The following is a 13,467-nucleotide window of genomic DNA, read 5'->3' as shown; positions in this document are numbered from 1 at the left end:
TAAAAATAAATGTGCTAATCCAAATTGTGATGTGCTTGCTGTAAATGTAAAATATACAGCAGATTTCAAAGACTTAGTATGGAAAAAAGAATGTAAAATATCTCATTAATAGTTTTTATGTTGATTATATGTCGAAATATTTCACCTGCTTCTTTATACTCTGCATTTTAAAAATGTGGCTACTAGAAAACTTAAAATTATATGTGTGTCTCATATTTCTATTATATAGCATTTCTTTAGAACCTTTAACCCTGGGACATGGGCTTCCCTCTTGTAACATGTAGGTCCTAGAGGACGCTGCTTCCAACTAAAAGCAGTTTCATCAAAATTAAAAATACGATTCAAGGGGTGCCTGGGTGACTCAGTTGGTTAAACGTTCGACTCTTGATTTCAGCTCAGGTCATGATCTCACGATTCATGGGATCGAACCCCACATTGGGTTCCTTGCTGAGTGTGGAGCCTGCTTGGGATTCTCTCTCCCTCTCTGTCTGCCCCCCCCCTAAAAATAAATAAACATTAAAAAATATATGTGATCCAAGATTTAGCTTTCTCAATCAGCACCGCCCCCCCCCCCACACACACAGGAGAAAATGCTTTTATACTTTCATTTGCACTGTGCAGTTTCACCATATAAGCTACTATTTTGAAAAATTTAAAGGCTCTTGAAGCTACCAAACCTCTATTTATCCTAAGGAAAGGCATTCCTGAGAAATTGTCTGCTTTTTTCTTTTCTTTTTTAAATAATTCTTTTTTCTAAGTTTATTTATTTATTTTGAGAGAGAGAGAGGGAGAGAGAATTTTAAGCAGCAGCATGGAGCCCAATTTGGGGCTTCAACTCATGAACCGTGAGATCATGACCTGAGCAGAATCCAAGAGTCAGATGCTTAACTGAATGAATCACCCAGGTGCCCCATGAACCAACATGATTTCTGAGTTATATTGACATTATTTCCCTATTTACCAATTGCAATGTGCTAATAATGACTGTATCTAGCATATAAAGCGTTTATGGTAGGAGAAAAGATTGTCAGTAGGCAAAACGAAGAGAGAATTTCCTATATTTTTAAAGGATTGGTAAATTTGTGAGCTATCTTGGACAGTGACAATAAACAATAATGGGGGAATAAAATGACTCTTCAAGTTACCAAGTTAACATTTATTAAACTGTACCATTTGATTAATTCAGTTACTCCTCCCCTCTAGTTAAAACCCATTGAGTTTTCAAGACCCATTTCAAAAGCAACCTCTGAAGCCTTCCCTGATCTCCTCTAAAAACTTCGTTAACACTTTGCTTGTACTATTTTTTCAAAGCACACATATTTGGCTTTGAATTAATGTTATTGTCTCTTTGTATATATAGAATAAAACTCCCCCCATTGAAGGTAGTGATTGTATTTTGTTCACTTTTCAAAATTCCTCTAGTGATTGCCCTTATGGTTCACAAAATTACACACACTTAAATATTTGTTGAATTTTTTTTAAGTTTATTTTGAGAGAGAGAGAGAGAGAGAGAGAGAGAGAGTTGTGTGTGTGTGTGTGTGTGTGTGTGTGTGTGTGTTTGTGTGTGCGTGTGCGTGTGCGAGAAGTCTAGGGGCAAGAGAGAGGGAGAGAAAGAACTCCAAGCAGGCCACACACTGTCAGCACAAAGCCCAACACAGAGCTCGAACCCACAAACTGTGAGGTCATGGCCTGAGCAGATGGTGAACACTTAACCGACTGAGCCACCCAGGTGCCCCAAGGGTTGTCTAACTCTTAAATCTAAAACATCAAACCACATTTAAACTCCTGAGAAGCCAGCACTCACGTTAAATAATGGTCATGATGAAAGTAGTAATTATTAACCGTGTCCATCTAATTACACCATTCTACATCCCAATGAGCAAAGCACTCAAGAATGATGATTTAATTCTGTTCTCATCTATTCACTTGGGTGTACAATATGCTGACACAAATCTGTGTTAACTGATAAACTGGACTTGGATAGAAGAGCCCTATCAGGATGACATACAAGTAAAAGGGAATCTACCACTTAGGCAGTCGGTATACAATTTTTCCAAATTTTGTATAATTTGTTTCTTGTATAATCTTCCTATGTCTTTCCTGCTGAGCTTGGAGCCCCTCAAGTAGAGACCTTGCCTTATTTGTCTCTGTTGTTTATTTCTCTCTGTAACTCCCGCACTCATATAATGCCTGCCATGTCATAAGTAATCAATAGATACTGAGTGAATGAAGTACAGCTTTGATCATATAAGCATATGTTCCGTGTGACCCTGGTTGGGATTAAATGTGGGTTTATATTGATTGTGAAGAATATCTGTGGGTGATGGTATATAGTCTTTTGGTTGTAAGGAACAGTCCCGTTTGTTACCTTGAATGTGTGGGATATGTGTGCATGTGTGTTCACATGTTCTTAGCCATACTGCTAAGTCCTTAGAAAATACAAAGCCAAAACTGTGGGGCCTTGAAAGGGTCCCAGGTAAACAGGAATCAAAAGTTCATTTGGGATGTTGGGAATTCTAGACACCTATGCCTAGGAAGTCCATGGTCTGTCATTCTAGCACATAGTGACTACAGGGTCCCTACATGTGTTCTCTCTGCATCTGTCTGTTCTCTTTTCACCATGACCTTATGGTTCTTGCTATACTTCCTTGTTCTAAATCTTGAGTGAAAGTATAAGATTGACTTAGCTAATTACCATCTTGTTTCTTTCAGGCAGAGCTCTCTGTATCAGGCCCCATTATAAACCATAGCTCTTGGTCAGGAGCCCATGCCATAACCTTTGGTGGGGCTGTGGACTTGATGGGTTCCATAACTACCATATCTAGGACCCCTACTAGAATGCAGTGGGAGGTATCTCTTGGAGCTATACTGGAATCATGCGTATTGGTCACTAATACCTATTGGGTGCTATCTACTTTGTATTTATTTTGTTTGGAGCATAAGAATTGGCCTCACTGGAGACACAAAAAAGGCTGTCATTTTATATCTGAATTCAAGGTGAATATGTCATGGAGGCAGTATATGTGTTTTTATATGTTGAAGAGGCTGACTTTCTGAAAGAGCTAAGTTTAGTAGAAAAGAATCAGATTTAAGTTGTTACATTGACCTTATGCCTAATTGTGTGTGACCATAGATAAGTCACCTTTTATCTTTATTGTACTTCCTCACTTGTTAAGGGTTATAATACTTACCTTGATTGCATAGCTATTAAAACACTCTGCTTTGATAAAAGTTAAATTCAGATCACTGTGTGAGTAATGTATCTATTATTAATACATAAAATAATCTGAAAACATTTAATAAGATCTATGTAAATTTATAGTTCAATTAAATTTGGTGGGGATTGAGGCGCCTGGGTGGCTCAGTCGGTTAAGCGTCCAACTTCGCCTCAGGTCACGATCTCGCGGTCCGTGAGTTCGAGCCCCGCGTCGGGCTCTGGGCTGATGGCTCAGAGCCTGGAGCCTGCTTCCGATTCTGTGTCTCCCTCTCTCTCTCTGCCCTTCCCCCATTCATGCTCTGTCTCTCTCTGTCTCAAAAATAAATAAACGTTAAAAAAAAAATTTAAATTTGGTGGGGATTGAAACTCTGTGTATGCATTTTAAGAAGTAAATTACAGGGGCGCCTGGGTGGCGCAGTCGGTTAAACGTCCGACTTCAGCCAGGTCACGATCTCGCGGTCTGGGAGTTGGAGCCCCGCGTCGGGCTCTGGGCTGATGTCTCAGAGCCTGGAGCCTGTTTCCGATTCTGTGTCTCCCTCTCTCTCTGCCCCTCCCCCGTTCATGCTCTGTCTCTCTCTGTCCCCAAAATAAATAAACGTTGAAAAAAAAATTAAAAAAAAAAAAAAAAAAGAAGTAAATTACAGTGGCACCTGGGAGGCTCAGTCAGTTAAGCCTCCGACTTGATTTCGACTCAGGTCATGATCCCACGGTTCATGAGATGAATCCCGGAGTTGGGTTTTTCTGCACGGACAGCACAGAGCCTGCTTGGGATACTCTCTTTCCCTCTCTCTATGCCCTTCCCTGCTCATGTACTCGGTCTCTCTCTCTCTCTCTCTCTCTCTCCCGCAGAATAAATAAATAAACATTAAAAAAAAAAAAGTAGAGGGGCGCCTGGGTGGCGCAGTCGGTTAAGCGTCCGACTTCAGCCAGGTCACGATCTCGCGGTCCGTGAGTTCGAGCCCGCGTCAGGCTCTGGGCTGATGGCTCAGAGCCTGGAGCCTGTTTCTGATTCTGTGTCTCCCTCTCTCTCTGCCCCTCCCCCATTCATGCTCTGTCTCTCTCTGTCCCAAAAATGAATAAACGTTGAAAAAAAAAATTAAAAAAAAAAAGTAGATTACAAATATGGTTGTGGTTTGGCATAGTTGCAGGATTAGGGCTGACAGTTCTGGCCTTGTGCTGCCCTCCTGTGCTGTTTAAATAGCGCAGCAGGTCAATTACATTCCTGCCTGATGAATGCTGGGGGGTGGGGGGGGGGGAGGGGGAATTCTATCTTATTACTTACCCTCTTCTGTCCTCATGTGGCCACAGAGGGCCTAACTATTCTGGATGTTTCTGTTTCTTCAATAAAGGAAGAGATGGAAAACTACTCTGAAACATTCTAGGTCAGAAAATCTAATCCTGAGTTAAGGAAAAAGGTAACAAATTGCATTTGACACTGGAGATCTAATTACTCCACAGACACAGGAATATCCTAAGCAGATTATTGAGGTTTGTAGAAGAATACCATTATGACAGAGTAAGGAAAGGCTTTTTGTCAAAAATAAATAAAAATGCAACTCATTGCCCTTTTGATATGCCAAGAATTTATACTAGAGCCTTACATTGTTTATTTGGTAGATAAGACAGTCTATTATGATGGGAACAGAAGATGCTGTTGTATTGTACAATGAATTTCTATGCAGAACACTAGCTAGTTGAAATATGAGACTCCCAAGCAAAGCTAATTCCATACTAATTCTCTTAGCACAGGCTCCCAAAGCTATTCCTTTCAAAGAGGTTTAAGGAAGTTTGTTGACGTGATAATTTTTAGGAAAGTTAAGAAAAGATATTGAAGGAAGCCTTGTGAAACCATACAAAGAAATAAGTAGGGCAGGTAAGCAATGGGAGGCACCCTTATAATGTGTTTACTTCCCATCTGCCAATGCTCAGACCCCACCCCTGGCCTGCTTCCAGACTGATGCCTGATATTAGAACCTAGCTACCCTCTGCTTAGACTAGGTACATGTGTGCATATTTTATTCATGTGGATAGATAGCAGTCAGGCTTTCATATCTTCCAGTCTAGCAAAACTACTCTTGTCCAGATTACCAGTGACCTCCATGGCTAAATCTAGTGGTAGGTCTTCAGTCCTATTTCTTGTCAGCAGCAATTGAACCATTTGAACCAGTAATTCTCTCCTCCTTGAGACACATTCTTTAACTTGCTCTCTGGGTCACTTCTCCCTAGGCTCTCTTCTACTCCATCAGTGTCTCCTTTCCAGTCTCTTTTGCCTAGATCCTCCCATCTTCTTGATTTCTTACTGTTCAGGCCTCTTCTCTTCTCTGTCTAAACTCCCTTGGTGATCTTATCTGGTCCTGTGGCTTCTAGTACCGTCATCTAAATGCTGAAAATTTCCAAATTTGTATCTCCAGCACAAACCTCTCTCCCCTGAATTCCAGACTCATGTATACATCTACTTACTCAGCCTCTCATCCATTTGGATGTCTATGGATATCTCAGACTTAACACAAAGCAAAATTCGTCCATCCTTCAGCCAACCCCGTTTCAGTAAATAGCCAAACTTTTCTTCAGTTGCTTAGGCCAAAAAGCCTTGGCATCATTATGGACTCCTCTCACTCATGCACACACTCTATTTCCAATCCTTCAGCAAATCCCATTGGCTGTGTCTTTAAAAACACATCAATCAAGTCTATCCTTTTTCTCCTTACACTGCCACCATTCTGGTCTCAAATGACATGACCTCCTTTTTGGATTGCTGCAATGGTCTGCTCACTGGTCTTTCTGCTTCTCTCTTGCTTCTTTGTAGTGCTTCCCACTCAGCAAAGTGATTAAAGTTAGCCAAAGTCCAATCAAAACTCTCAGCTCAAAGATGGCTTATCTTGATTGGAATAAAATCTAAAATCTTTAATCTGGGCTCCTACTTACTGTCTGATTTCATTTCCTACCTCCCAGGCCCTACTTTATTTCTGGCTTACCGTTCCCTTATTGTTCTTCAGCCATTCCAGGCACATTCCTACCTCAGGGCCCTTGGATTTGCTATTTCCTCTGCCTGGAACATAGAAAATTACATAGTCCATGCCCTCATTTCATTCAGGTCTCTATTCAAATGTCAGTTTATCAAAGAATCCTTTCCTCTTAATATTGCATCTGCCGTCATTACTCTCTGTACCCTAAAGTAGTTTGTTTCCTTTTGGCACTTGTAACAACATGACAACTATGCTTATTTGTTTGTGTATTGTCTGCCTTTCACACTTGAGTGTAAGCTCAATTCCATGAAAGCAGGACTTTGGCTATCTTTGTTTTCCACTGTGTCCCCAGAAAGGCTGGCATCTGGTAAGGGCTCATTAAAAATTTAATGAATGAAGGAATGAACAAATATTCATGTGAATAATTATTCAGAGAGTGATCAGGAGTAGAAAAAGAGCACTCCCCTCCCTTTTAGGTGTAATTTTGCATAAATTAAATACAGATCATAATCGAAGGAGGTTTTCCCCATCATGTTTTCTCAATTTAAAGAACAGAATGTAATTGAAAACAGTGAATTGGTGGTGAACCTATTTATTGTCCCAAATTCCATATTCTACTCACAGAAGTTGGCCACTTATGTTCCAGTCTTGGAAGCTGAATAAATCAGGTAAATAAATCATGTAAATCAGGTATGTGGTTATGACTCCAGGTTTTTCTATTTATTTTCCATTCTTTTGAAACCAGCAATACTAGTAAATCTGCCCTTGCTTACCATATTTTACTTGAAAATGAAGATTTTTTTCTAAGTAGAAATGCTTGATGCACTTTTTTCTTTAAAGAATGACCCCACCATATCAGTTTGATACCCTTCTTGCAACCCAATTTCTTTCAAAGATGTTATTTTTCTTTCCAGGAATTTAACTTTCATTTCCCCCAGAGATGGGGGAAAGTGTAGTGCATTGTAGGTAAATTAAGGCAATGATGCCTCAGTCATAAAATTTATGGAGTCCTTGCATCTTCTTCAAGTATTGTCACCATGGACTCTGGACTCTGCTTCATGAGAACAGGCATGCTGCTTCTAGTACCTTCCTCACTCTCTTCCTTGGCTTTGGAACACTCAGCCTTCCGTTTTAGGACTTCATCTGAAAGACAACGTGATAGCATTGGCCTCGTAACGGTTGTCTTATAAGGGCCAAATGTGGTAACACCAGAGAAGCTGCTTTCAAATATGTAAACCATTGAGTTCATCAGGAACATCTCAGGTTCAACTAACAGAAACCCATAACAAACTAGCTTGGAAAAGAAGAGGGAAATTGTTTTATAAACATAGGGATGTCCCACAAAACTTAAGTCCAGGGAGAGGAACCTCATGAGTTGCAGGATCCAGAACCTGGGGAGTCTTTGGTTGCTAAGGGTTATCTGTCTTTCTAAATCCCATGGTCTCTTCACTGCTTCTCTTTGCATGCCCGTTTCTTTCTTCTGGAACTCTACAGAAGATCATTATCTGCATCTCCATCACATGTGGGCTGAAGATATCTTTCTTTTTTTTTTTTTTTATAACAACGCTCTTTTAAACAAATTTTTATCGGGCACCTGGATGGCTCAGTTGGTTGAGCGACCGACTTCGGCTCAGGTCATGATCTCACGGTTTGTGAGTTTGAGCCCCACATCGGGCTCTGTGCTGACAGCTCAGAGCCTGGAGCCTGCTTTGGATTCTGTGTCTCCCTTTCTCTGCCCCTCCCCCACTCATGCTCTGTCTCTCTCTGTCTCAGAAATAAACAAACATAAAAATATTTTTAAATAAAGAAAAATTTTTTAAATTTATTTATGCGGGGGGGGGGGGCACACAGTGGGGGAGGGGCAGAGAGAGAATCCCGAGCAGGCTCTGTGGGGTCAGTGCAGAACTTGAGGAGGGGCTGGATCTCATGAACTGTGCGACCATGTCATGAGCTGAAATCAAGAGTCAGATGCTTAACCGACTGAGCCACCCAGGTGCCTCCTGAATATACCTTTTTTTTTTTTTTTTTTTTAATTTTTAAAAAACTTAATCATTTTTGGGAGACAGAGAGAGACAGAGTGTGAGTGGGGGAGGGGCAGAGAGAAAAGGAGACAGAATCTGAAGCAGGCTCTAGGCTCTGAGCTGTCAGTACACAGCCCAATGCAGGGCTCGAACTTACAGACTGTGAGATTGTGACCTGAGCTGAAGTCAGACACTTAACTGACTGAGCCACCCAGGAACCCCTGAAGATGCCTTTCTTAAAACAACTCTTTCAGCTCTGAATCTGCATCACTTTATTAATCTCTGACTGACAATTTACTAACCGGTTTCTGAGACCTGATTCCAAATTTTCATTAGAGGAATTTGGCCAAGTTTAGGTCAGATAGGACACCTGCTTTCCCCTCATCTGGTCAACTTCAGGATCAGAATGGGAACAGTGTCATATAATCTGCTGTCCCTCAGCAGACGAAGTTAAGTAAGAGGACAGACTCTCTGAGAAGAGAGCCTGGGGCAGTGAAGAAACAATGTTGCACACCTCAAGTGCGACATAGACATCAAGGGATGGAGAAGCTACATGCATCCTTATTCCCATACCTTTGTAACAAAGTGTCTGATGTGGCCATATGGTTAATGGCATATTTGTAAATATGGACGGGTCTTACAGAGCCCCACCAACCATGACACCCCTTCACATTATGGTTCAGATTTGTTTTTCTAATACCATCTCTGTTGCCCTCTTTTTCTTTTTTTAAATTTTATTATTTATTTCTGAGAGAGAGAGAGAGAAGGGAGGGGCAGAGAGAGAGAGAGAAAGAGGGAGACACAGAATCCAAAGGAGGCTCCAGGCTCCGAGCCATCAGCACAGAGCCCGACGCGGGGCTTGAACCCACGAACCACGAGATCATGACCTGAGCCAAAGTCAGATGCTCAACCGACTGAGCCACCCAGGCGCCCCACTGTTGCCCTCTTAAGGAACACAGCCTCTCTTTCTTTTCTCGGGGGATCCAGTTTCAATGCACACACTGACTGTATCAAATTCTGAATCTTCCCTATTCCTTATTCCCTGATTTCCCCCTCTACGTTAATTAGAATTGACTACAAAATGCTATAGCAAATAGACCCAAAATTTCAACGAAATAGAAATTTATTTATTTATTTATTTCTCAAGCCAGGCCAGGGACCCAGGCTGATGTAGTTCTATGTTCTTCAACATGTGGCTGCCAGGGGTGCTCAGGTGGTAGAGCTTGTGACTCGATCTTGGGGTCATGAGTTCAAGCCTCACATTGGGTGCAGAGCTTTACTTAAAAAAAATGTGGCTTCCAAAATTGCGGTAGTATTCACCTTCATAGCCCATAGGAAAGGAAAGAGAGAGAGGCAGAAGTAGGAGGTTGATGTGACAGGTTTTATGTGCAGGCCGGGAAGACACATATCCCTTTTTCTTACATTCTGTTGGGAAATACCTAATCCACAAGGCCACATTCTATTTGCACAGGGGCTGGGAAATTTACTGTGGCTGGGCAGCTGTCAGCCCAGTTATAATTCTGATACTAAGGGAGAAAGAATGGGTTTTGGTGGACAGCTAGCAGTCCGTGTCACATTGTCCCCCTGTGTTACTGTTCTTCGTTAATGACAGTATTTCTGAAATACCCAACCTTGAGTCCTTAAAGTTGTCCTCCATTTCTCCATCTTTCTCTAATCTCCTTATCCTTTCTAACTACCGAGGCAATCCTACATTCGTTCTGTACATTTCATTCCCTCCTCCACAGCCCTGCTTAATGCTGTTGTGTCTCTTGCTTGAACAACTGCAATCAGGCTCCAAAATTACCTCACTGAGTCAGCCTCTCCAGGTTCATCGGACCCACGTTTTACTCTTGTCAGATGCCACTTCCTAATACAGAGATCTGATTGTCCAAGACAGTTTGGGCCCCTTAACACTTACGTCTCCACTTACTCTGGGGGCTGTAATCACCACATACAAAGCATCTAGAGCTATGCCTCTGTAGCTCAGGTGATCATGCCAGATTGCCTCCCACCTTCTGTTCCAAATACTCTCATCCTGGTCTCATGGTCCATGCTTCTACCCTCTTGCCTCACATTACACTTTGCCCAACAACCAGCTTCCTTTGGATTAACACCATAATGGGGCTGTCTACCCAGCTTTCCATTTAGCTCTGTCCCTGGACACTGTCTCTCAGGGCCCAGGCTTGCTCTTGTTCAAGAGACAAGCCTGGACAGTGATCACATTATTTACTGCACCAAAAGCTCCATCAGTTCCCATTGCTTGTTGAATAAACAGATTTTTTTTCAGCATGCCATCCATGGCCTGCCAACTGTCTGATCCCATCCCCCAACTACCAGCCCCACCAATACATCCTTATAATCTTGACATTTTTCTCATTTTTTCAAGAACTGACTTGAACACTTCCTTGAAGACTTCCTCTTTCTGTTCTTCCATGTATTGCCTTCTACCTCTGTAGCTTTTTGTGCACCTGGTGGCCTCCCACACCTCTGAAGTATACTCCCTAAAGGCAGGCTTTGTGACTTAAGTCATCCTTTTACCCCCACTGCTGCTGAGAATAATGCCGTGGGGAATACCTTAAACACGGTAAGATCACATTATTCCCCTGCTCAGAACTTCCTAGTGTCCCAGTGGCTTCCCATGATAAAAACTCCACACAGGCCTACATGGTCTTGTACGACCTGAGTTTCTGTTACCACTCTCCTCTTGCTCCTTGCTGTTCCTGGAAGACATCGGACAAAGATCTCACATCAGGGGTTTTCCATTTGCTGTCCCTTTTACTGGGATACCCTTTCCCCAGCTACCCGCACGGCTTGCTTTCTCAAGCCTTCTGAGCTTCTCCAAGGCCAATTTCTCAATGAGGCATTTCTCTGCCACTCTGTTCGCACAGGGACTTCACAAACCCTTTGTTTTCCTTTCCTCTGCTTAGGGTTTCTCCATAGCATGTATCACTTCCTTACATAGTATGTATTTTAGTCATGTATTTTGGGGTTTATTTTCTGTCTCCCCTCCCCCTACTTAGAAGTAAGCTTCATCCTAGTCTAAATCTGTTTGTTTACTTCTCTATCCCCAGGGCCTAGGATAAGGCCTGGCATATCCAAGGCAGTCTGTAACTATTTGTTGAAAGAAAAAAAGAATAAGCAAATTAATGGAAGGGGCCTAATAAATATTTGTTAAGTTGAATGAAAATGTCAGAAACAGATGACCGTGAAATCTTCAAACTGTAAAAGTATGTGGGTTTAGGAGGATAGTGAAATTGAGTGAAAGCTGCCTTATTATCAACATCGTCCAGGAAGGATTAAAAGCTCGTACTTGTGGTGGGAGGGGCAACTGGGCCAGGAAACTCGGACTTTCGCAGAAACATTCGGGGCTGCGCAAGTACCCACCCCCCATCCTCGCCCCTAGGACTGCATCTGGGAGGCGAGCTGGCCCTACCACCCCGTTTGGACCCTTGTCTACTACGCAGGTGTTTAAAGTTATTTTGGTGTCTGCTTCTGTGTCAGTTTGTGAAGGACACAGAAATCTTGGCTGGCTTACGCGACGCTTCTCAGCTCTAAGTAGGAAACCGTCAGGGGTGAAAACGACAGAAACACGGCTCAGGACTAGATTCTGGGTCTTGGGGAAGCAGAGCCCATTTTAGAGCAGTGCGAGAGGAACTTTCTGTCTTCTACCCAAGCTCCGCCTTCGCAGTGTTTTTCTGAAAATTTTCACCCTGGCTTACTCTTTTGCAGCCGCCCACTTTCCGCAAGGAGGATGGCGCTCGCTCGGATCTCCGCGTTCCCTCTTCCCTTGGGGACTCCATAGTATTTTTTTCACGCTTCGTCGCTACTACTCATTATTTGCCTTACCGGTCTCCGGTGCCTTGCCTGTAACCAAAACGCTTTCAGATCGCAGCAAGGTCGATTTAAGCACAGCCTTTCTTAAGGTGGCGTGACTGTGACTCATTTACTCTTCCAGAGTAACAAAGCAACAAAATGGTGCTCCCACATATTAATTGAAGAAAGATTCAGGGTGTGTAGGGGAGAGAAATATTAATTTTCTACTTTTATGTAAGATATTAATTCCATGAATAAAATCAAACTCTTGTGGTATGTTGTAATACTCTAGAATATCTCCTTTTACATCTATGTGGTAGTTTGTGTATTTATACATGTGGATTTATGCTTATGTATAATACAGAATTCCTGGGTAGTCTAGCAATTATGTTAAAATGTCAACAGTGATCTAATTCTGGGAATAGTGTATAAAATATGGTTTTGAGGCCTACCTAATTTTCCTGTCCCTCTCCCCCCTTCTCTAATCCAGGAAATTAAGTATGGCTCCTTAGGTGTACAAAAATAAAGGTGAGACCTCTCACGTGGATCGCAGGTGAAATATTTTCTGTCAATCAGGTGGAAAGTCCTGACTTTGAAACTAGTTTTGGGCACTGCCTCTCTCACTGCTCTCTTGGGTATCATCACCCTTGGCCTTCTGAAATCTGCGTTTTAGTTGAACTAGTGCATAGTGATACCAAAGGCCAGTGACAGCTGCATATAAATATCAGTGACCACAGGCCACATCTAGGAAACATCTGCAGGCAGCCCAGGGAATGAGCAGCAGCCATTTTGAATCCCTTGTAAGAGAGGAGGATCTGCAGACTACAGCACAGGCGAATCCAGGCAAAACCTGAACCATTAGGAAGGAAAGAAAGAGAAAATGAACCAGCCTGAGGGTTAGGAGACCTGGCTCTGCCATCTACTGGATGTGTGTCCCTGGACAGGAAACCTCTCCTGCTCTCAATTTCCTCAGTGGTGGAAAGAGAGGGTTTGAGCCACAGGGTTCTGAAGGTCCCTGCCAGCTCTTACATTCTGGAGTGCCGAGGTGAGGCAGGCACACAAAGTGGAACACACTTTGGAACAATACGTGGTTAAGAAAAGTTAAAAATCAAACTCATCTGTAGCATAGATGCGTAAGAAAACATTGCTGCTGTGTACTATTAGAAGTGAAGGAGATTAGTTTCCAGTAAAATGTATCCACTTTGACCCAAACCAAGATTATATGTATGGGCCGGTGGTGGAGTCCGGTGTCTCAGAAACGACAGCCCTCCCCATACATCTTTAACTCTCACCATCCTGCTCATGATCATGTTGATAGATAATTGCAAGTTGTAACGGGGAGCAGAGAAACGCCCAAATAATAGTATCAGAAGTGAGGACAGGGTTGCTGTGGTTTTATGAATCATTTCATAATCTGGACTTTCAGATTACTTTCACCCTTCAACGATCT

At 42.4% G+C, this 13,467-nt stretch overlaps 2 long non-coding RNA genes and 1 other non-coding gene across 3 annotated transcripts; 1 reads left to right on the top strand and 2 right to left on the bottom strand.

Annotated features, from left to right (window-relative positions):
- Positions 1–6,759: 6,759 nt before the first annotated feature.
- LOC121038911 (uncharacterized) lies at positions 6,760–12,037 on the bottom strand. The gene is made up of 2 exons (XR_005794564.1): positions 11,924–12,037; positions 6,760–7,326 (listed from the first exon to the last, which is right to left on the bottom strand). It is a non-coding gene; the product is annotated as an uncharacterized LOC121038911 (long non-coding RNA).
- Positions 9,049–9,133, bottom strand: TRNAQ-UUG (transfer RNA glutamine (anticodon UUG)). The gene has a single exon. It is a non-coding gene; the product is annotated as a tRNA-Gln (tRNA).
- LOC121038910 (uncharacterized) lies at positions 11,340–12,320 on the top strand. Its single transcript, XR_005794563.1, has 2 exons — positions 11,340–11,668; positions 11,934–12,320. It is a non-coding gene; the product is annotated as an uncharacterized LOC121038910 (long non-coding RNA).
- The last annotated feature ends 1,147 nt before the right edge of the window (positions 12,321–13,467 follow it).

This window comes from Herpailurus yagouaroundi, unplaced genomic scaffold (assembly GCF_014898765.1).
Source record: "Herpailurus yagouaroundi ecotype Mexico unplaced genomic scaffold, PumYag 166, whole genome shotgun sequence".
NCBI lineage: Eukaryota > Metazoa > Chordata > Mammalia > Carnivora > Felidae > Herpailurus > Herpailurus yagouaroundi.
The sequence above is the reverse complement of the archived record's forward strand: the minus strand, read 5'-3'. Positions and strand labels throughout refer to the sequence as shown.